This window comes from Danio rerio, chromosome 2 (assembly GCF_049306965.1).
Source record: "Danio rerio strain Tuebingen ecotype United States chromosome 2, GRCz12tu, whole genome shotgun sequence".
Taxonomy (NCBI): Eukaryota; Metazoa; Chordata; class Actinopteri; order Cypriniformes; family Danionidae; genus Danio; species Danio rerio.
Window position 1 is genome coordinate 42,258,962 of NC_133177.1, and position 23,170 is coordinate 42,282,131.

The 23,170-nt window shown below is 36.5% G+C and overlaps 1 protein-coding gene across 2 annotated transcripts in view; it reads left to right on the top strand.

The window, feature by feature from the left end:
• Window positions 1-23,170, top strand: part of clstn2a (calsyntenin 2a) — a 445,439-nt gene that overhangs the window by 124,776 nt on the left and 297,493 nt on the right. The window lies entirely within an intron of this gene.

Consider the following 23,170-nt stretch of genomic DNA (forward strand, 5'->3'; position numbering starts at 1 on the left):
GCTCATTTTAGAAGAAGATTTTAGATAGCACTTAGAGTTTTTTCCAAATGAACTTTTCATTTTTAAAATGCTTTTTCCTTTCATACTGTTGTTTTAGCAGCCATGCTGTTTTATGTTTATAACAAGATAAAACAAGGCTTAATAGCTTCAAAAATAGCTTTCAAAAATACACATTTATATTGGTTTAAATTAGGGTAAGGTCCAGTATTATGTTATTTTGAAACTTTGATAAAGCACTAACTTATTAGCACCAACGATCTTCACAATATATGCATGAACAAGCTCAATATCATTCTCACAGTTAAATCATAATTTTTTAACACCTTTATAAACTGTGAAACCTCACTTTTAAACTGTCACAAAACATGAGAGATTCACTGTAATTTAAATAAGTGTGCCAAAAGCATGTTCTTCTAACAAAGCTGCATTGGACATAACATATTATTTCATTAAGATTGACACATAGTTTGGATTTTCTACAGTAAATTTAATGTTGTACTTGATGAAGGAAGTCAGCGTGAACTAATCGGGAAGTTGCTGAGACTTTTATTTTAGTATGTAAGCGTATTTCCAACTGCAACTGAATATTAAGTAGCGGGTGGGGCTTTATTTTAACCAACCAGGAAGTTGCTGAGACCTTTAATTCAGTATGTCAGTGTACTTCCAACTGAAACTGAGTATTAGGTCTAAGGTTTTTATTTTGGTCCTATTCCTTTCATCATAGCAAACTAACCGTAAGAGGGGCAAGGTTAAGAATATTATGGCTCTCTTTCAACAGAGGAGAACCACCAATCCAAACACAGAAGCAAACTGTTCAGACTTTGATTTGAAGGTTAATAAAACAAACTTTTTCCCCCAGTGAAATAACTTGTACAAATAAATAGTTCACCTATAGAATAACAATGTGCACTAGCAAAATAAACATTGCACATTTTGATTTCACACAGACTTTAAAGATGAATTTGATGGCATGTAGTTTTTCTACAAATTACTATCCTCTAATCATACTGTAGGCAATCTTTGTTTTAACCACATATACAGCTACTGCTTTAATCCCAATTATCTGGATACTTAAGTCTTTGGATTGATCAATCAATGCAGGCACTGATCGACAGGCAAATTAATCGAAGCACATTAGACACCTTCGTTTTCTTGCTATTCCTGCTCAAACCTGCTTTTCTGCAGTCTGATTAGTATTCTTCAGTCCCACTGTTATGAAACCACAAAGCCCTTAAAGCCGGCCAGACTCATGCCTTGCTGGACCTCAATTGTGACCCCGTGAATGCTGAAAGTTTGTCCTGAAGCTTTGTCTGAGAGCGGGGCTGTAGAGCTCTGCGGGACTCCTGCTTTCCAATAACCCAATAACGGCTACATCAATACAGGGAACAAAAGTGATAATGGCAAGTACACATTGTGCACTGCTGACTAGAGTCGGGGGTTTTAGGTTTTAAGGGGATAAAAGCTGTCAGACTTTGATGGGATGTAAAGCCGACAAATTCATTTTGGCACATTTAAATCGCTCGTAGCCATACTGTCTGGCTGCTGGTAGGATGCATATTAATAAAATATTACAAAGAAGTGTGTGTGCGTACTGCATGCTGGTGTCTGGGTTGAATTAAATTTATTAAAGTGGTTTTAAGTATATCAAAAGTATATTGAATGCAAGTGTCTATTTTAATGTTTCAGAAAAAAAAAACGTTTGTGAAAATAAAATATTAACAAATAGGAGTAAATGATTTCATCTTCATTCAAATAGGAGTAAATGATTTCATCTTCATTCATCATCATCTTTCAATGTAACAAGCTTATTCTGAGCCATACATGTTGAAGTATACAATATACAAGAATAATGATCACATTTTAAATAATTACAAATTGCTTTCTAAAAATGGCTAATGTAACAAAAGGAGTCGGGCGACAATGGAAGTAAGGGTTCAAACACAGTTTATTAAATGCTTAGATAGGCAGGCAATGGTCAACAGTAACAGACAGACACATGAGGGTAATGCAAAATCGTAGTCATGGTCACAAGTGAAAAGTTGGTGCAGGACACAAACAACATGAACAATAACAAGAACAGCGGTTAAAACCACGGAACAAAGCAAGGAAAACACGTAGCGATGTAATGGGAAACAAAACTCAACAACGTGTGCGTGCATGCGAGAGACATGAATATATAGTCCAGATAATCAATCTATGATGAGTTACCAGCTGTGTGTCTGTATAATCAGGGGTGATCCAGAACTGATGTGTGTGTGAGGTGCCTGTTCATAAAGAAGTTGCAGTTCATAAAGAGCATTTTGAGGGATGTAAACAAAATCAATGGCCCCAGCGTATTTTACATGTTTTATTTCCAGAACTTCTGAGAATCCAAAAAGAGCCACATATTGATAAATGATGCTATGATAGCTGTCTTTACATGAAGTTACGATTGACTTGCCTCTTGTTACAGTTATGAAATAGTTTAATAACAAGCAGGAAATGTTCATGGGCCAATGACATCGCCACATTGAAATGGTCTATAGTGGCAGAGTTGTGGTCCGGGTGATAACGCATGTTTTCCAGCGAGGCCTAGATCACTGGTGATCATGACAGGTAAAACCCAATATATTTATAAGTTCAATTCTGTTACTGTTCTGCAAACATTTTTTTCCCACAATTTAAAGATTTTTAAAATCTTTTTTTGGCCTTTTGATAAAAAATTTGCCCATTGCATTCATACTTCTTTTCATTAGCTATGTTTCCATCAACCTATTTTTATGCACATTTTAGATATGCACATAAAAAAAAATAAAAAAAAACAGTTGATGGAAATGGCAAGATGGGCATACATTTTTAAAATGCACATAAATGTAGAATAAACTTTTTATTCAATAAGAAAAGATGCACATAAACTGCAATGGAAACACTTTCACCAGACAAATTCCAGTATGCGTATTTAAAAACATTTCATTTGATGATTTATGAATATCATTTGATGATAAAAATGTGTGTGAATGGACAAATCAGGTGGCTGAGCACATTGTAAAACATCTGAAATGTTTTTTGGTCTTTTGAAAACACCTTAACCTTTTTATTGGTGTTATTATATTTTTTACCTTCAGAATCAAGAGAGTGTGCTTATATCTTCAAACACCACCACACGTTCATTGCATGTTGGCATCGTCTTCTGAGATGCAAGTCATTTATTAAATGAAGAAAAGATTCACGCAGCTTCTCCTATCACAGAAAGTTTAATTTTTACTGTTGATATTTGGTGCCAGTAAATCAGAAAGTTATTATTTTGTTCTCTTTGACTCGCTGGAAGGAAACATTTTGTGAGTAAATTTAATTCAAATTTTTGGATGGAAACAGCTTTTTTTATCTTTCCAGTAACAGTTCACAAATTCCATCTTCCTTTCATTCTAGCTGCTAAAAGTCCATTAGCACTCTGTCTACCACGTGGTAAATTCTTGCTGACATGCTAGTTCATAATGGGCTTTTAACATGTGTGTCATGTGCAAAATATCAGAGAATGCTGACGATCTACAAAGTCCCCCCCCCAAAAAAACACCTCCTTGCTCCAAGCAAAATCCTGCAACTCCATTTTCATTCACACGCTCTGGTGTCACTGTATTTTCTGGCTTTGAGTCTACCGGTGTCAAAATGGTGAAAAACATATTTCTGACAAGCAGATAAACAATGGCCTCAGCTGCATTCATGTCATCTTTTGCCATCAATGATCTAAACATAGCATAGAACAGACACCGCAGATATGCTTATTTTGGAACGTCTCAGTATATCAGATGGCGCCGTGCATGATCTCTTCTGTTTTCCTCTCTCTTTGTTTTCTTCTGCCAGTGAGAACAGACTTATTGACCTTGGGGTCATTGTGTTGCTCAGTGTTTGAGTGTTTAATCAGATGGATGGAGAGGACTGATGTTCTGCTGGGATTTGGAAAGGGTTTTTATCATCCATACGCGTACTTGGGATCATCATCATCACAATTCATAGCGTTTCTCTCTCCTTTATGCCGGACTGCCTCGGGCTGCAGCTTTATCTGAAAATTCATGAAGCCTACACATTTTTATCAGTTCTTGTTTAGGAAGTTTCAACTCGCTTCTGAAGATCTTTTGTCTGGCACAATTCAAAACTACAGTTTGAGCTTTCTTCATCCTTACCTCTTTATTACTACAAAGAAAAATGAATATTGATTTAGTTTTATTGAAATAATAAAGTAATTAGCATGTAGATTAAATTAAAAAAAAATCCTATTAGTTAACGCATGTTAACACGAACAATAAAAAAATACCTTTATACATAGAATTTATTTATTGATTATTTTTTTAAATGTTGCAGTTTGTATTGTCAGTATTGTCAGCAGAAACTAGCAACAGTAAATAATTAATTGTAAATATTTAGTTACTGTTGTCGTTTTTTAACCTGTTAGCCAGCACTCACTTCTGGGGATTTTCACCTACCTAACTTTAAATAGCAAAATTTGGTATCATAGGAAAGAAGGAACGTTAAACGGTCATAAAACCTTGCTCTTTAAGTTCAGAATTCCTACAAAAAATAGGAGGACCATCAGCTCTGCATATTTTCCATGTCTCTGGTGGTCCTTCAGAAATGTGCTTGAAAAACACTGATCTAGAATTAATAATGCTCAAAAAAAAAAAAAAAATGTATAGATGCTCAAGTCATAAAAAAAATGTTCTGGAGCAATACAGAAAAGTAATAGGTCAAAAGCCACACATCTCCTGAGGTTGTTTGAATTAGTTTTTGTTTTTATAAGTTAACTCTACTCATTTAAAAAGTTTTGAAAGTATAATTACTTAAACTTAAACGGAGTAATTTCACAGTATACATATACTGTAGATTTTTTTTTACTTAAATGGTTTGGAGCAATCGGTTTCCTCAAATGATTTGAATCGCCTTAACTTATTGGGTTTTACAGTACTTAGTTGGTTTGAGTTCTCTTCATTTATTAAGTTTTATTGTGCTCAAACTGCTTCGTTTACTCAAATGGATTAAGTTCACAGTACTTATAAGGATTATGTTTTGAACTTAAATGGTTGGCTGCAATCGGTTTCCTCAAATGGTTTGAGTTACCCTAACTTATTGGGTTTTACAGCTTACTATAGTTTGAGGGAAGCGTATTAATTTCGAACTGCGATCGAAACTGACTGAAATATGTATATATGTGTGATCATGGTCCATTTTCATAAAAGATAAAGAACAGCATAAGTGTTGCTGGAATGTTAGCATTTAGATTCTCAAAGCTGACAGTCTGTAAAATCTCAATACTGCCTTTAAAATAAACAGTGCAGGTCTGTGACAAGTGGAAAACATGCAGAAAAATACTGATATTGAATCAAAAGGAATGAAAACATGAGATGAACCCGACAAGGGCCACATAAAGGAGTATTTGTTTCGGTGACATTCTTAGTGCCTGAACATGAACTACAGTCATTATTCATGATGCGTCAATAGTGCTTGATTCTTTCATATTTAATAGGGAATCATGGCGAGTGATCCGAATGAGAACATTAGCCTGGTTCAGGTTCTCTTGTTCTTATTTGCCCAAAGTGCAGTCTATAGTTGGCGGGTCAATAGTTAGACAATACCTCTCTCTTTGATGTACCCTGCCAGTTTTGAAGCATGTAGATAGCTTGAGTGCCTGAATATAATGGCTCGCATAATGTGCTTGCATAAAAGAACATTTCGGCATTTGTTCTCTCTCACTCCCATTCTCTTTGTACTGGCACACATGCACGGATATAAATGTGTGTTTTCAAATACTGTTTCATTATTGAAAGGCCTTTTATGTCTTTTTGATGCATGTTTCTTTCTCGCCGTAGAGGACAAGAAAAAAGTGTGAGTCATGTACAACTCTGCTCTCAAACATACTTCTTGTGTTGCTGGATGAGTCGGTGGGAACTTGCAAATCACAATTTTATTAGCCCTTCCTTATTAGTGATAAACTGTTGCTTATTGTAAAACTTTGCCAGGGCTGCAAAGTTACTGAGTACACAATCAAGTACTCCTAATTAGAGCGTATTGCTTTTTTAAAATCCTCATAATCAGATTACAGTTGCCTTTCTTATGGATTTTATGGTGACACATTTATGCTTGTAAATGATTCATAATGTCGATGATTCTATTACTTCTTCTTTTTTTATTTCTGCAAATAAATTCCATGTGTCAGTCAACCAATTTGAAATAAAACAATGTAAAATATTTTGATATTTAACTACACTTTTGAATTTTCTTAGTTGAATCCCAGTTATTAGCCATTTATGACTCACAATCCAACTATTTTCTTACATTAACCACAATTTTTTTGTTTCGGTGTTTCGTTAATTATGCCCTTGTTGTTTTCCCCTAGACTTGGGGTGTAATAATTGGGGGCTCATCCAGGATGTGTTACGACTAAAGTTTATTTTTAGTTGCGTATTTCTTGTGTCTTTTTCTTTTTCTTGCTGCCTTGAGTTGTTTTTTTAGTATTCCATAGGCTTCCATTCTAATGTGGTCCAGGCTCTGATTGGCTGCTGGTCACAGAGACCTTTAAAAGGGAACTTTGAGGAGCTCATTTGTGGTCCTATGGTTGCTGGGAGTGAAGAGCTCCTGCATTTCCCCACCCCTCCAGCCGACAACCAACCTTTATTTTTGTACAAATGTCCATATGCTCACCACTTTTTGAGAGTTTGAGCTTGTAGGGGTGGCGTGCCTATTTATTTGATAACTTTTGACTTAGTTTATGTTTAGAGAGGAAGGTAAGCTTCCTGTATTTTTCTTTAAAGATGTGCTACTTTTCTTTTTGTGTAATATATCTATTCAGTTACTCTTAACTGAGTGTCTGCATTTTGTTGTCGACCAAAGAGGATCATTTTTATAATTTTTTTTTTTTTTGTATGGGAAATCCACCACCCACAACCTTTTTCGTTTATTATTATGCCCATGTTGTTGTCCCCTAGACTTGGATTGTAATAATCGGGGGCTCGTCCGGGATGTGTCACAAATAAAGTTTATTTTTGTTGCGTATTGCACATGTCTTTTTTCTGTTATTCCATAGGCTTCCATTCTAATGTGGTCCAGGCTCTGATTGGTTGCTGGTCGCAGAGACCTTTAAAAGGCATCTTCTGGTAGGGAAATCTAAGAGCTCTCCACTCCCAGCACCTGTCACACCACAAATGAGCTCCTCGAACCCTGCTGGAAGTTCCCTTTTATAGGTCTCTTCAACCAGCAACCAATCAGAGCCTGGAGCAGATTAGAAACCTATGGAATAACGGAAAACACTACAAGAAGGTGAGACAAAGAAAAAGACACATGCATTGTGCAACAAAAATGAACTTTAATTGCTGTAATGCAAAGATTAATGTCTTGTACTTCATTGGAAATGTTATTCAGCTATTCAGAATCAATTATTCAGCAGCCTGGTAGTAAAAATTGTGATGATGACTGACTAGCTGTACCATATGACCTGCATACTTACTTTCCTGGGTCTCAAAAATGATATGGTGTCCTGAACTGAATTCGGTTTTGAAAGATGCTGTTGGAAAACGAATACAATCTATCACATCTTGTAGTTCAGGCCTCAGTTCAGTCCATCAGGACAATGTATTCATTTACCCTGCAACCATGCAGAACTCAAGGACAGGGGCTCTAGTTCTTTCTCACCCTTCATATTTTGCACTGTTACCAGCTCTTGTCCATCTTTTGCTTCGACAGCCACAGGTCTCTAAAGAGAGCTCCTCAAAACCTCTGACCCAACTATAGCTAAGACACAAGGTGGAAGACAGGGGCATCATGCATACATCTATTTAAGGGGGCGTCAGTGTCAATCCTGACTCATAGGTGCCCTAGGCGAGATGAGACGTGACCAAAGGGAAAAAAAAAAAAAAAAACTTTTTGGTTTTGGTAGTTTTGTTCTTCAGTATAAGAAAAGATCATGTTATAGTCATGTTTCTAAGTGTAAGAATCAATGTTCTGCAGTTAAATGGCGTGTAATTTACAAAATTTGTTAAAAGTATATTAGCACAACATGAAACATTTTATAAACATGCATGCATTCAGAAATGTTATGGAGTATCTAACCCCACACCTATACCCACTTCTGAACAACATAAATAAGCAGTTGACTAATAAAATTGGAGTCATGGGTATATATTGCAAAAACTATATAAAATGGGTCAGACTGTGGATTGCATTCAAGTTCTAAAGAAAATTATAAATGATAAATGATCTTAAATAAAACAAATACATTTATAGGTATGGTATACATGTATTTCACTCACCTGGGAAATGGAGGCCACTTGAATAGTTTGTGAGCACAATTAAGTGCACACAGCATGCCATTTTATCTGATAATTGTAAGAAAATAATTCCAAAAGACAACTGACTGTGTAAAGCCACATTAAAAAAATATATATATAAATAAATAAATAAATAAAAATACGATGTATATGCTGAGTTCAGCGGCTAATCAACCAGAATCAGCTGAGGTAATGAAACAGCAAGCAGCGAGATCTAGCCATTATTCAAGCGGCCATGCCCTTAATCATGCAGACTTAATATAACTTAATATAAAATGAAACGGATGAGTTCTAAAAAAATTCACCCCCTTACAGTTGTCATGAAGTGTAATATTAGCTATATACACACTAAAATCGTTTTTTGTACCAGGCTGTAAACACTTTTTTTTTTTTTGCTGTAAAGTTCGCCATTTTAACATTGGGGTCATTAGAAAGGCTCTATTTTGGAGCAAAACCAAGTGGAATTTCGATGAATTGCAGTTTCATTTACTTCCTTATTAGCTTCACGAGGGGGAGTGGCATGTTACCGCTTGCCTCTGATTCAAAAAGATTCTCCAGCACATTAGTATGAAGCGATAGGTTACAAGACACAGAAGGAACCAATAGCATTTGACATGACTGGTACTGTGATAGCCAGTAGTATTTGACAACCAAAGCCGAACTAAAAAGCAGTATTTGAATTTGTAACTATATAAACTATAAAGATATCTTATTTACTGTTCAACAAAAGAAAGAAACCCAAATTATTTTCAATAATTGTGCAACTCATATTATGTAAAGTAATACATATTATTTGGATGTTGCATTAAAAGTCTACTTGACCCAAAAATCTGTGAAACAAATGAGAGAAATAAAGAGGATTAGATGTCTGATAGACAAATAAGATCATACAGAGACTAAATGAAATGAAAGACAACAAAACAAAAAAAGGAGGAGGATGATAGCATGAAACACAAGGCGGACTGCTCATAGCCCGCGGCTGCACTCCTCTGCCTCCTACTAACCAACCTTCATCCAGCTCAGGACTGCGGGGCAGCTGCGATATGAGCCGCATTCAAACACTCTGGCCTGGGTTGCAGCTTTCTGTTTTTCCCTTGGTGGATTAGCGTGGGTGACTTGAATGCATGTGTATGTGTGTGTGCTTGAGTGTGATATTGTGCAAGCAAGCAAGTCTGATTGATTCAAGCACAAAATAAGTTTCATATTGCCAAAACTCGCACAAGGAGATTGCAAGGCTTTGTGAATGCAGTGCATCTGAAAAGCGGAGAAGAGGAACATCTTATCTCAGCCTGATAATACTCACTTGAGCGCTTGCAGAGAGGCAGGAACTAAGACCACACTGAGTCACAGATGCAGAATTGTAATCAGGTAAAGGAGAATTCAGGAGGATACATAAAGTATGAAATTCAGAATTTGTAAAGTGAGTAATAATAATAATAGTAATAATAATAATAATAATAATAATAATAAATATTATTGTTATTATTTTATTATTATTATTATTATTAGTATTATTTTTGTTATTTATATCACCATAATAATAATAATAATAATAACAATAATAACAACAACAATAATAATAATAATAATAATAATAATAATAATAATAATTATTATTATTATTATTATTATTATTATTATTATTATTATTATTATTATTATTATTATTGACACTAATAATAATAACAATAATAATAATAATAATACATAATAATACATAATATTAATGTATTATTATTATTATTATTATTATTATTATTATTATTATTATTATTATTATTATTATTTATTTTTTTATCATATTTTTTCAGCAAAAAAAAAAAAATTAAGAATTTATTTAAAGTAATAATCATTGGCAGGAGTGAATGCCACACTGAAAACCTCCACCCCCAAAATGGTGACTGGTAAAGAAAACAAAACAAAAACAAACAAACAAACAAACAAATAAATAAATAAATAAATAAATAAATAAATAAATAAATAAAACAGCACCCATCACCATTTAGTAATATGTAGCTATATGTTTCATTTCTAAGTTAAAACCTTGAACAAACAAAATCACATTATTTCTATCAAAATATTGCATTTACATGAGGTGAAGTTTAATCCCAATATTGCCGAAATCACATTTAATCCCATTACGATAATGTTAAAAACGTACTCAATGACACATGAGATGTCCTTTAATTTTTAAGAGTAAAAGATTATCACTTTACTGCTGTTTTAGCACATACTGTTCTGAATTGTCACAACATTTCAGAGTGGTCAAAACATTGTTTACCGTTCACATTTCCCAATAAAGTGGTGTATGATTCCATTCTATTAGCCCAACGATGGAATCTGATGAATTCTTGTACTTCTGAAAATAATTATCTTATTTACTAGAAATTATTTATATTTGTTTCCAGTTCCGAATTTAATCCAACTACAATTTTAACTTAGTCAACTTTAGACTATTTCTAACTAAACTGACCACATTTGTCATTCATGAATCACTTTATAGAGTTTTGATTTATATCTGAACAAATACTCTTTAATTATACAATAGGATGGGCAGAATTTGAAAGCCAGGACTTTTCCAAAATAACAAACCAACAATCTTTTTGTGTTTATTTGAAAGGTGGTGTGCTGCCTTAAGCCTAGAAGTGGTTTATTCACACATCAACTGAAACTGTTGACTAAAAGATATTGGCATTTAAGAATCGATATCAATTTGTTAAAACAAAGACATAGAAGCGTATACATATTTAATAATTCCTGAGCTGAGTTTCTGCTTTCATCAAATCCTTCCAGAAATTGGTCTCAGCAAGTGAACTGCCAACAATTGCTTGTCTGACGGCTGTAATTGTATCTTCATGACTGGATGTAAAATAATAGTATTCCCCAGACAAAGTTGTGTTTCTCTTTATCCGCTGTGGTCTTTTTCCGTAGTTCTGAGGTGTTTATTTGAGCACAGCTTGCAGCCAACAGCTTACAAACACCTGGTCTCCTCAGCATCTCCTGCCAGTGGGATGCAGTCATGACCTTTAAACCCCAAAGAGACCTGGCTCTCTAGTTCTCCCTTTGAGCACCTGTACGTGTGTGTGTGCGCTTACTGTGTTAACAAGCAACTTGCCAGGTGTTTGGAAGCAGCGTGTGCTGTGAGTCTGTGTGAGTTTTGCCAGGTAATTAGGGGATGATTTCTTTTTCAAATCACTTTTTTCCCTCTGTGAAACAAGAATATTTGTGCCATTAGTTTGTTTTTTTGGAGGTGATCGCATATGAGTTTGTGCAAAAATCACTGTGCTAATTAAAGCATTCAAATCATACCTCTGCTAAATCAAATCAACCGAAAGGTACAGAGACAATGAATCCCTCCCATTTACAGTTCATTTCGAGGTTGATGGGATGTTTTCATAGCTTCAATTTGAAAACATTTTCCACTCAGCTCCTCTGAGAATAAACTCTTTCTCTAGTTTTCACTGTTAATACAATTTGCTGTCTCTTTAATTGATTCCTGAGAAAATATATGCAAATATATCACTATTATAGAAACTATTAACATCTAGCCTAGCTCATGTCTGTCTGTCTGCCTGTATGTCTGACTGATGTTTGATGCCAAATTAAGGGGGATAAATGACTACAGAAAATCAGAAACCGAAAGAATATTACACGGTTGCAAATTACGGTGGCTTGAGAACGTTTCATGTTAGAAACATTTTAACAACATGCTACTTCATGTTGATATCATGCTTACAAAATGCTAAGTCATGCTAGAATCATGCTAACATGCTATTTAATTATATAATGTTAAAAAAGCCTAACAACGTGCTAATTCATGCTATAAACATGCTAGCCACCTGCTAAGTGATGTTGGAATCATGCTAACAACATGCTAATTCATGCTAGATACATGGCAATCCATGCTAGAATCATGATAGGAAGCTAATCACTGTTAAAATCATGCTAACATGTTAATATGCTGGACTTTAGCGCCGTTAACGGGTGTAGTAACGAGCAAACAAAGAAAACAAAGCACACATACAGAACATTTCATAAGAAAGATTAGTTTTTTTTTAAGTTTCTTGGTATTTTACAAACTTTTTTGCTAAACAATTACAAAAGTTGTCATCTAAGTGAAGTGGCGGCTAGTTTTTGAAGTAACTTATTTGGGTGCCTGTATAAAGCAAGATAATATAGTTAGTCAGTTTCACTCCCACTCCTACCACCCGCACAAAATAATGGTAAAGTCTAGATAGGATACACGACTGGCCGGAAGTGTGGTATCCATATAGCAGCATTTTTTATGACACTGTATAGCAATAATTAATGTTATTACAATACTGTGACGATTGTGTTTAGGGTTAGGGTAGTTGTAGATGTTAAAAAATACTATTTGTGGGGTAATTTAATAAATAACATCAATAATACTCAGTATAACTACTGTTTTTGCATTACTGTGATGATTGGATTTAGCGGTGGGGTGGGGGTAGGCGTTAATAAAATACACTTAATGGGAAATTTGATAAATAATACAAATCATTTTCGTTAACTTCCAGCCACAACCATATCTGATCTAGCAACAACCCAAAATAATGTGTAACTCTGTAAATTTACATCCATAACATGCATTTTGACTTTAATCATTTTTTAAAATATAACAAATGTTATATTTATTCCTGGTTATAATAACTAAATCAAATTGAATGAAAACCATGTGGAAACCTCTAACAGACTTCTTTCAAAATCATAAAAACTAAATTATCTAAAACTTGGATTTTACATGTAATTATATGCATTAGTGCGTGTGTGAGAAAAAGTAAAATTATTTATTTATTTATTTTATTCAGAGCGCACTGCATTTGCAGTTGTGTAATGGCTTCACTGTGTGCTCAGCTACTTTGCTGACCTTCTCATGATTGTCAACTGAAAGGTTTGTGGTCACTTGTCCACCGTCCCTCATCCTTGTCTTGACAAAAAGATTCTCCCCCACCCCCTTTTTAACTGCTCGTAGAAACGCAAACAATGGTAGCCTGATGTTGTTGCGTTAACAGAAATGCGTTGCCATGGTTTTAGAGAACTGTAAATGGAAAATCTTTGTGTCCACACATCTTTGTAATGTATTTGAGTGCTTTGTTGATTTGCTCAGTATGGAGAAAAGAAAAAAGTGAAGTATGCTGAAAGATTAGATCAGCATAAATGCAATATCTGCACAAGATATCAGATGGTAATAAAGGTAAAACAAGCATCCCAGTCCAATGTAAAAACTTGCACACAAGGCCTTGGAAACAATATTTTGTCTTCATGCAACGAATGTAAAGAAGTTACTATGAACAGGAGACGCATTATGCATTTTTGAAATGGTGGAATCATAAATTTGGCTTGACATTTTTTTAAATATTTTTGAGAGGCATATGGCTGTATGTATAAGTTCATATCTTATTGGTGCTGTTTCATAACACCTGCAGCCATAAGCATAGTTTGCTGTATAAGTTATGTGTACAATAGTATTGTAAATGTCCAAAAGGAGTATTGTTATGTTCACTAAACTATAATGCAGGTGATGGATTTTATTTGTTGTTGACTCATATTGAAAGCTCTTGTTTAGAAGTTGTTAGACTTATAATAGGGATAAAAAGAGTTGATGGGTTTTTGCAAAGTTTGCAAAGTGCCTGGTATCATGTTAAAAAAAAAAAAAAAAAGAGAGTTTTGCCAAAAATGCAAAACGACAGGTTTGTGTCAGAGAATTTGCATACAGTATTCCTCGAACAGCATATTCTATTTTCTTTTGGGACTTATTGCATCCGGATGGACCAAAGTAAACACACTTTCCTTTATTCTGTATTATCTGCAGAACAGCATGCTGCGCAGCATTCACGTTGTGGATAAACAACATGAATCAGATTTTATGCAAAGCAGTCCAAAATGTTGCTCACAAAGACTACTGCAGATCTAAAATGTAGAGATGATTTATAAATTCAAGTTTTTTTATTTGTATTTTTGTTTATGATTGAAGAAAAAGCTAAAATTTGATTACAAAGTAATACTTGTACCCATGTTGCCTAGACAAACTAGACAATTTTGTGTTTGTGTGCTTAAAGCAGGATCATAAGTTTTTGGGGTGCATATATATATATATATATATATATATATATATATATATATATATATATATATATATATATATATATATATATATATATATATATATATATATATATATATATATGTATGTGTGTGTGTGTGTGTCAGTGTGTGTGTGTATGTGTGTGTAAATATAAAAACAAGAGGGCAAAACATGCAATTATTAATAATTATAATCAATCACACAGTTTAATACAACATGAATTCTGTGGTCTTGTGAGTTCACTTTTACCATAAACAACAAAATGCATATAAATAACAGATGTAAAATAGTGTAAATAGTGTAAATAACAATTTTGTTTATTGAGCTGTACAGATTGCTTCAGTGATTATAGTGATATATAGTGCATAATTTGTGTTGTGAGTAAAGAGTGACTTGAGTAGAGTGACAATGTTTGACAGACCATAACATTGAAGCTTGTTGATATCTTTTTATAATTTATATCCCACATGTAATAGTTTTGTTTTTTATACTACCAAGTGCCAAGTTTGTTTAGCTTTCCCGCACACATTGTTGTATTAGTCTGTTAATTAGTGTTAATTACCATTATTACAATGTCGACAGCAATAATCAACACTAATGAGTTTGTCATTATGCATTTCCAACCTTGTAATAACTTCTTGATTCTTTTCTTCTTTTTTTTTTGAGTTCTTGGTTATGTGCATTATGCAAGGTGTTGTCCGAATGCATCTGTGCCGTCTTTACTTGATTACTTATTAGTAATATGCAGGTTTGTGTAAAAAAAAAAAAAAAAAAACATTAACTGTAAATAAACCATGTCATAAAATTTGTCCTTACAATGTTTAAAAATATTGAACATTGACATCAATTCCTGGGGCAAATTATACCGTAAATTAAAAAGGTAACTTCTGCCTCTAGTGTGAAGGGATAATGAATATATCTGTCCAGTCTAGTGATTCTTATTTTTATAGAGGTTTTACAATGTAGACTGTAAGCTATAAGAAAGCAGTAACAATATTTCAGATTGTGAAATCATTCCAGCATATCAGGCAGGCAGGAGAGTAGTGGTTAAACTATGGTGTAGTTCTAGTTCAAGTAAAACGGATTCAGTTCAGTTTAATAGAGTAGTCACTCTTGAAGAATGATTCACTAAAGACCAGCTTGACCAACCCCAAACAAACAAGCCAGAGGCAACAGCGGCAAGAAACCAAAACTTCATTAATTGACAGACAAACTTTGGGGGAAACCAGGTTCAGTTTGGGCAAGTTTTTCTCTGGCCAAATATAAAACGGTAGAGCTGCATTCCAAGATGTCGGAGGGCTTGAAAACAATAATCAATCATCATGGAGAAGATGAAAGTCCAAGTAGGTCACCAGGCGGGTGTTCAGACTAGCCGTTCAATGGGTTTTGTTTTCTTGACTCGTCGAGGACCATGAGAACCATTTGCTCCGGATACTGGTTGGATCCAAGATTATGTGAACCTCTAGATGAGGTGAAACAGACAGACTAACATGAGCATCTGTCACAGTGCCTTTTGGTAATATGTTACTGGCTCCAATTGCCCTGATTAATGCAACTTCGCAACCCTTTACTGCAGGGGTGTCAAACCTCACAGTTTAGTTCCAACCCTGCTTCAATACACTTACCCGGAGGTTTAAAACGAGCCTAAATGACTAAATTAGTTTGATCAGGTGTGTTTAATTAGAGTTAGAGCTAAACTGTGCAGAGCTGTGGCCCTCCAGGAACTGAGTCTGACACTTAAGTTAAGCATTGTTGTTTTATATGATTGCTAGTGCAAAGAGATGTCTTTACTGTAGATTTAAATAGACAGAGTGTTTCTGCCTCCCGAACTTTGCTAAGAAGGCTGTTCCAGAACCATTTTTGGATTCCCAACAGCAAGTTCTCAGTCTGTAATTACTGTAGCCGGAGATGGGAGAAGAGGAGGTAGAGTTTGGAGGGAGTCGAGTCTCCTGACCCCAGGGTGGAGGAAATTGTCCTTGAGCCTACTGGTTCTGGCTCAGGGACTGCGCAGTCTCCTATCTGACTGCAGCAGGCTGAAATAGCTGTGAGATTGGTGGGATGGGTCACCTGCAATCCTGACGGCTTTTTGGGTCAGACAGGAGTGGTAGATGTCTGAGAGGGCGTTGAGTAAGACACCAGTGGTTTTCTTGGCTGTTCTCACAATTGCAGAATCTTCCGACATGACGCGGTGCAGGCTACCTACCACATACCATGATGCAGCAGGTCAGGATGCTCTCGATGGCACCACTGTTGAAGGTGTACATGATAGAAGGTGCGGCTCTTGCTCTCCTCAGTTTGTGGAGGAAGTACATGCGTTGTTAAGCTTTTCTGGCCAGTGATGCAGTGTTGTGGTTTTGAAGCAGCGGGCAGCTAGTAAAGTGCTGTTCCGGTAAACCTCACTCCTCTGATCTCTATAGGTGCTCTAGTGACAAACGCTAGAGGCCATGATCTTTACGCTCCTTGTTAGAGCTCTCATGTGGAAGGTCGCTGGCTAGATCCCAGCTCGGAACTGCAACCCTGCTGGTCCTACACCACCCAACCAGCTCTAAGACAAGTCTTTGGAGTTGTGCACTTCCAGGAACTTGGTGCTGGAAGTATTTTGATTGGCTAGTCTCACAAAGCCAGACTTTCAGACAAACTGCAGATTATCTAGGCCCAGTCCCACCTTTCATTGACCAATGACTTGTAAAGCAACCAATAAGGGCTTGTTTTTTTCGATGCCATGTTTAGGGGTGAAAAACTTTCCCAAGTCCATATACCTATAATTACAGAGCAGATCATTTTTTGGTGTACATGCTTTCACACTTGGATTGTTTTGAAAACTGAGATATTTCTCAAAATACGTCCATGCCTGTATTTTTGTTCTTGTGAAACATCAGCCATTGACAAAATACTATTTCAATCGAAAGTTCACATCTTTTATAAAACAGTGAACGTCATAAACTTTTGAAAAAGAGTTGGTCCTGATAACTGCTCATTTTCACAGCTGTAAACATGTCAGTGTTTCATTGTCCATGAAGATGTTTGACGTCATGTCAGCTTTGTTTCCATTAAAAAACATCCCACACACATCTCATAATGACTTTGAAACTCAGATTTTTCCCTTTTTGTCCGCCTTATGCTTTAGACATTTAGCCAACAGTGTGTGGTTGTGACTTCTGAGGCTGAGACTATTGTATGTTTGACTCCAGCCATCAGCTCCAAACTAGTAGCTCTGATCCAGTGATTAATATGGCGCTGGTGGGCTATGATTAGTGACGCTGACAGGCCATGCATCTCGGCTGCCACCATCCCTCTTTCGCGCTCTCTCTTTGGTGTAACCTTTCTCTCCGTGCCACTCTCCCTCAGCAGGGAGCATTCCCTACAATTTATAGTCCATCAGGGCTGCTCCGTCTCCAGCTTGCTTCCATAAGGGAGAGAAAGAAACAGAGAGGTGCTAATGGAGCCTAGCTCTTATCACAGCCCGGGAGAGGTATGATGTGGAAGGGGATGACGAAAGATGAGCTGGAAAGAAAGTCGGATGCTTCCGCGGCTTGCTGCAACTTGGTCGATATGAGGATTTGAATGGAAAAGGCCTTCCAGATGCTGCGGAGGAAGCTCATTGAGTCTCATTTTGGCTCATGTGGTGGGGAGCGTTCACTTTGTCATTCATTCAAAGACCGGTGTGCTCATTCACGTGCACACTCCCTGCCGGTGAAGTTTTGTCACGGTTATCAGCTTTGGACGTAGTAGCAGTGGTATCAGTGTAATGCAGGAGTTTGGAGTTCTTACCTGTAATCTGTTTCAAAGCCGATCTTTTAGACTGAGGGATTCCCTATGTAAATAGTGCTCTGTTTACACAGTGTGTCCAAGCCTTTTCCTTTGAAATTACCTCTGTGAAGTGGCCAGGCTGTTTTGGCAATGCAGTCAAAACAGCGAGCGGCGTTCGCGATTTCCCTCCACTCCAACTTGTTCTTTCTTCCTTTGGCCCCGCGGCTGTGTGACTAACACAGACAGAGTCTTTTTAAATCAAAATCAAAATAAACTCTCCTTAGAGAAGGGCGAGTGGCCTTTGCCTGTCTGTTTTTATTAGTTAGGCAAAAAAATGAAGGGGAGCTTGACTGCGCTTTCCTGAGCGTGCAGAGATTCTGCCGCTTTCTTCGCACGCTGTATCAAGGAAGATGTCATGAAGTGTGAGGTTATCTAATCCCCGTTGTGTGCGAGGACGCACGACTCTGCATGTTAATGAACTCAGCTATAAGAGCAATAAAAAAGATATTAAACTGTATAAAAGAAACGCTCGGGGGAGAAAAAGAAGCCTGCATGGCAGATATCATAGACAGGGATGGTTGAACGCTTCACGCATTTGGAGATCTGTGTTTTTAATGTGTTGCTAGGGCTGCTTAGCCAAAAGATTCAGCATTGATGCACAGAAATAATTAATTATTTAATAATTTTTCATTATTTATAATGTTTGCGTTTGTTTCAAATTAATATTAATGATTAATAAAGTTTTCTTATAGTCAATGTAGAGGCCTGTTCTTGTTGCTGTTACTGTTGCATGGGCGGATTTAGTGATTTGAGGGGCCTAAGCAACTCCAGCCATGGGGCCCCAAGTCCTGAAATGCACCCTTTATACTTATATTTAGTTTTTATATATTTTGCAACTTTTTTAAATCACTCAATTTTCTTTTATATGCTTTATCCGAATGTTATCTTTACATTTTAAACAGTTTTCATAAAATTAATTTACAACTAAAAATAATGAATATAGATTTTTTTTAAATCTGTTTCTTGGACTGCTCCATGATAAGGAGTGGTGGATTTTTTTATTTACAATATTATTTTTATTAACAATAATAATAATAATAATAATAATAATAATAATAATAATAATAATAACAAAAACAATAATGATAACAATAATAATAATATATTTTATTGTATATTAAATAATATTACATTACATAATAATCAGTTTAATGACATAAATTAATAAATAATAATTGTATTTGTTTGACTATCATACAAAATATGAGGTTATATATAGTTTTATAGGCACAGTTTATACTTCTAGGTATTTATTGGGGGTCCACAGTTGTCCTGGGAGCCTAAGCGACATCTTACCTTGCTCATTGGTTAAATACACCCCTGGCTGTTATACATACAGTATGTCATATATACATATACACATATATCATCATATATACAGTATGTAGAAAAAAGCTGTTGTATACTTTCAGTGTGACATACTGGTGTTACATACTTTAGATACAATTTAATTATTATTATTTTTAATAAATACATTTAAATTAAAATTCTAACTTGATATGCTTTAAATTTAATTTTATTTTCTGATGCCATACATTTCAGCTATTATTAAAAATTTAATAATATTTAATATTTGCTAAAAGCATATTTAAATATTTAGCTATACTGTTTGGCTTGGAATTGGGACAATTTGTGATGAAATTGAGACAATGACGTACAGTAACACATGCTGAAAATAACTCACTCTGACATGACATACAAATATTTAAAGGGGCAGAGGTGATTGTCTTCAGAAACATTTTGTTGTTGTGTAGGATGAAAGTCTCTTCACATTCCAATAGTAATGTTTAAACTAAAGGATCAAAATGTATTTATGTGTATTTTTATATTCTGGGTAAGATTAAAAATGTTCATTGAATTAAATTTTTTTTTGTTTATAATTACTCTATTACGACAGATATCTCAAACTTGTCAACAAGTGATGTTTTTAAACAAATTTCGGGAGGAGCATGCGCAGAAGTTTCAGTATCGAATACGTCATTGACAATTATCCCATCATCAAATCAGTTTCTGAGCAACGCCTATATATACCAAAGCTGTCTTACCTGCAGCATCTCACGACTTCAGCATTGGCACATCCAATCGCGGTAGCCTCGTCCAAACAGCAAATTTCCATAAGGATGACACGGCTCCTCTTGCAAACTCCAAGCCGACGTCCAGCGCATCAACACTCGGCAGAGCATATCAACAGAGTCCGCGGTCTTAACTTAGGCCCGCCACGCAGCCACTCTTTCAGACACCGGCAACAAACCTGAGCCGCTCCCCAGTTGGAAACCACCGGCCCAGATCAAGCGAGTGCCAGGCCACCGCTCTACAGGCGAAGCGCCACCATCGGCCAATTCGCCATGACAGCATGAGCACGTCTCCGCTACTGTCTCATCCACCCCCACGCACGGAACATTTCCACTTAGTAGCGCCCACAATCACTGCTCTCGGCGCGCCAAATTTAGGAAAAACAAGCCAGTCCGCTCGTGAGTGTGACGTCACGCGAAGCGGCTTCCGGGTCCAAGCGCTCTATTCAACTGCATGGGGAGACCCATGAAATGGTAATTATAACGTTTACAAAGCGATTTATTACTTTCGAAAATCATGATCACAATATATATGTCTATGCTTCATACATGATGCAAGTGATTAATTTTATAAATTGTTAAAAATGTTTGGTACTTGTTATGCAGCAAGCCCAAAAATGGTTGTGTACAACATGAATCTGTATACAACTAACTTATCGTGTAATATGTTTAAAATTGATCATAAACAGATAATTTCTTAACTTACTGCATGGGGAAACTCATGAAATGTTAATTATAATGTTTACAAAGCAATTTATTACTTTCGAAATCATTATCACAACGGGATATATGCCAAAGCATGCTAATAGGACTCTTAATTTCCCAGTAACCTGGGCTAAGCACTTCGGGCGAATTGAATGCCAATGCAAAGTCAGTGCGTTTAAGGTCTATTTTCTTTAAAAATGAGCGATCTCCACTAGCTGAGTGATATCGCCATATCTTTATAATACGAGCATTTATTTGACCCCAGTATGTTTAATGGAGCTTATGCGTTAGCCTGCCGATTCTGACGACCGCGTGCGAGTAAACAGCTTCTGTCTAATTTTACGCTTGAGCAACCAAATAAATGCTAAAGTTTATTTAACTGAATGTATTTTAATGACATTACAACATCGATGCTGTATAAGGAACTGTACAAAACGGAAAAAGTTCACAATAACAGGTCACTGGAAGTGTATCAGCATGGGAAAAGCAGTAGCTCAGCATATACCCTATACATACGTCCACACCTTATATCTGACGGGCAGAAAGTGATTAATTTTTATAAATTGCTTATTGTTTTTGGTAATTGTTATGCAGCAAGCAATGCTTGTGTACACGGATTTTGTATAAAATTAACTTTATTGTATAAAATTAACTTTATTGTGTGATGAGAATTTAAAGTAATCATAAACGAAGAAATTTCTCAACTCAAATGAGTGGCCGCTTGGACCCGGAAACAGTATTACTTGCGTCACCAATAGGTCACCACTTAACAAGCGGAGTCTTCCTTCATGCCGCTTGCAGATTAACCAGGTTTGTTCAGGCCCTGATGCAAGTTCCAGCGTGAGGCTGCCTCCGCTGACGTCACTTACGCCGGCAGCCCCTCTTCTCTTTTCCTCCCACCTGTGATTCTAGGGTCATCAGTAGCGTGAGCATGCCTCCGCAAACGGCTCTAGTCCCTGATTTTCTGTCAGGCTCCAACGTAGGTGCCAGCGTGAGGCTGCCTCCGCTGACGTCACTAACGCCGGCAGCCCCTCTTCTCTTTTCCTCCCACCTGTGATCCTGGGCCACGTATAGACTATATTCCTTAGATTCATCGTCTAGGTACTTAACATGTATAAACTTAAGTACGTTATTAACGTTTACATAGACAACACGCGTCTATAAAATAAATTGCTTAATTAAATAAATTTGATAAGTAATTATGGAGTAATAATAACACCAAGCTGATAAGCAACTTCAGCTCAGAAATCATCAAGAATCCCATTACTAGCTTACCCCATCTATTTTCACTGCAATTTCAAGTCGCAATTGCACTCAGTATAAACCATGGAACTCCATTCAAAACTTCAGGTACTGCTCAATGCTCCTTGCACTACCTTAAGTTCCTTTAATCCTATCAATTAAGTTTTCCAAAGAAATTAAACCTAAAAGTCAGTGAAAATGCGCTATCGTTGCCCCCTTTTTACCATTTCAACCTCTTAACCTTTCCTAACCCTGGTCATTAACCCCTTCAAGGAGTCTATTATAAGGTTGCTGCTGCACAGCGACCGCTCTCATTGGGGATGCACACCCTATTACGTACTACTGCAAGCACAGTGGCTGCTTCCACTCTAGACACACGCCTTATTACGCTCCACTGCAAGCGCAGTGACTGCTCCTATGGTAGACGTACACATCATTATTATGCACCACTGCTAACACAGTGACCGCTCTCACTGGAGACGCACACCTTATTTATCATGTGCCACCGCAAGTGCAGTGACAGCTCCCACTAGAGACGTACACCTCATCAAGCATCACTGCTAGTCCAGCGACCGCTCCCACCGGGGAAGCCCACCTTATTATTATGCACCACTACAAGTGTAGTAACCGCTCCTACTGGAGACGTACACTTTATTATGCACCACTGCAAGTGCAGTGACCGCTCCTACGGGAGACACATATCTTATTATGCACCACCGCTAATGCAGTGACCGCTCCTACGGGAGACGTACACCTCATATTTATGCACCACTGCAAGTGCAGTGACCGCTCTTACGGGAGACGCACATCTTATAATTATGCACCACTGCAAGCGCAGTGACTGCTCCTACGGGAGACGTACACCTTATTACAAACTGCCTCTAGGGCAGTGACCACTCATACCTCATTCAGGAGACACACACCTTACTATTATGCACCAC